Source organism: Petromyzon marinus, unplaced genomic scaffold (genome assembly GCF_048934315.1).
Source record: "Petromyzon marinus isolate PM22_M1 ecotype Great Lakes invasive population unplaced genomic scaffold, UKy_Petmar_22M1.pri1.0 PM_G_Scaffold_29, whole genome shotgun sequence".
In the NCBI taxonomy this organism is placed as follows: domain Eukaryota; kingdom Metazoa; phylum Chordata; class Hyperoartia; order Petromyzontiformes; family Petromyzontidae; genus Petromyzon; species Petromyzon marinus.
In genome coordinates, this window is record NW_027422861.1 from 1,215,001 (window position 1) to 1,217,500 (window position 2,500).

Genomic DNA, 2,500 nt, shown 5'->3' on the forward strand with positions numbered 1-2,500 from the left:
CAGCAGTGTGCATGATACGCTGCAGTCTGCTCTTGTCCTTGGCAGTGGCAGCAGCGTACCAGACGGTTATGGAGGAGGTGAGGATGGATTCAATGATCGCTGTATAGAATTGCACCATCATTGTCTTTGGCAGGTTGCATTTCTTCAGCTGCCGTCGAAAGTACATCCTCTGTTGAGCTCTCTTGGCGAGGGAGCTGATGTTCAGTTCCCACTTGAGGTCCCGGCAGAGAATAGTGCCCAGGAAGCGGAAGGACTCCACAATTTTGACTGCGGAGTCTAACAGGGTGATGGCGGTGAGTGGGGCTGTATTCTTCCTGAAGTCCACAACCATCTCAACTGTCCTTAGAGCATTTAGCTCTAAGTTGTTCTGGCTACACCAGGTCACCAGGTTGTCAGCTTCCCACCTATAGTCAGACTCATCCCCACCAGAGATCAGCCCAATGAGGGTGGTGTCGTCCGACAAACTTCAAGAGTTTGACGGACAGATGATTGGAGGCGCAGCTGTTGGTATACAGGGAGAAGAGCAGTGGGCAAAGGACGCAGCCCTGAGGAGTTCCCGTGCTGATGGACCTGGAGTCAGAGACTTCTGTTCCCGGCTTAACGCACTGCTTCCTGTCAGAGAGGAAGTCTGTGATCCACCTGCAGGTGGAGTAGGGCACGTTCAGCTGGAAGAGCTTGTCCTGAAGCAGGGCAGGGATGATGGTGTTGAAGGCAGAGCTGAAGTCCACAAACAGGATCCTGGCGTAGGATGCTGGGGCGTCCACATGCTGTAGGGTGAAGTGGAGGGCCATGTTAACTGCGTCGTCCACAGACCTGTTGGCTCTGTAGGCAAACTGAAGGGGGTCCAGGAGAGGGTCTGTGATGGCTTTGAGGTGTGCCAGGAGCAGGCGCTCAAAAGACTTCATTACCACAGATGTAAGGGCGACCGGTCTGTAATCATTTAGTCCTGTTGGCCTTAGCTTTTTGGGCACAGCGATGATGGTGGAGGACTTGAGACAGGCTGGTACATGGCATGTCTCCAGGGAGGTGTTAAAGATGTTGGTGAACACCGGAGACAGCTGGCCAGCGCAGTGCCTGAGGGTGGCTGGAGAGACAGAGTCCGGCCCGGCTGCTTTGCGTGGATTCTGCCTCTTGAAAAGCCCATTAACTTCTCCCTCCTGAAAGGAGAGAGTCGTTTCTGTAGTATGGGTGGGGGATGGGGCCTCTTGGGTGGGAAGGGGTGGTTCAGGACAGTCCAATTGTCTTTCAAATCTACGGTAGAACTCGTTCAGGTCGTTGGCTAGGCGGGAGTCGTTAGTGGTGTGGGGCGCTCTGGGTTTGTAGTTGGTGATGTGCCTGAGCCCTTTGGCAGACAGAAGCAGCGTCGTTAGTAGAGAACTGGTGTTTTAGTGTCTCTGAGTACAGTCGTTTAGCCTCTCTCACCGCTTTGCTAAACCTGTTCTTCGACTCCTTGAATCTGTCTCTATCCCCACTCCTAAACGCTTCCTCCTTCTCCAACCTCAACCTTTTGAGCTTTGCTGAGAACCAGGGCTTGTTGTTGTTAAAGTTCACCCTGGTACGTGTTGGGATACAGCAGTCCTCACAGAAGCTGATGTACACAGCCTCTGTGAGTTCATCCAGACTATTGGTAGCAGTCGTGAACATATCCCAGTCAGTACAGTCTAAGCACGCCCGCAAATCTTCCACAGCCTCACTGGTCCACTGTTTAGATGTCCTCACAGCAGGTTTACAGAGTTTTAGTTGCTGCCTGTATGCACGAATCAGGTGGACCAAGGGAGTTCTGTGCGAGCCGAACAGCCCCGTGACCCACAAGAGAAACATCCCCGCCAAATTCGAGCGTTTGACGGGGTCTATCCGTGAAAAAATATTCACGTTTTTGAGTGCACATGCATTTCTGCTGCAAATGCCTCTGGAAGTTTCATGCCGTTCGTATGCCAATTGTGGCAACACGAAAATGACCCGTTTTCCCATTCCGAGGGATTTCTGTGCGACCCTAACAGCCCCGTGAGCCACAAGAGACACATCCCCGCCAATTTCTAGCGTTTCACGGGGTCTATCCGTGAAAAATATAGACGTTTTTGAGTGCACATGCATTTCTGCTGCAGATGCCTCTGGAAGTTTCATGCCGTTCGTACGCAATGTGGCAACACGAAAATGACCCCTTTTCCCATTCCGAGGGATTTCTGTGCGACCCTAACTAACAGCGCCCGTGAGCCACAAGAGAGACATCCCCGCCAATTTATAGCGTTTCACGGGGTCTATCCGTGAAAAATATAGACGTTTTTGAGTGCACATGCATTCCTGCTGCAAATGCCTCTGGAAGTTTCATGCCGTTCCTATGCAATGTGGCCACACAAAAATGACCCGTTTTCCCATTCCGAGGCATTTCTGTGCGACCCTAACAGCCCCGTGAGCCACAAGAGAGACATCCCCGCCAACTTCTAGCGTTTGACGGGGTCTATGCGTGAAAAATATTAAAATTTTTGAGTGCACGTGCCTT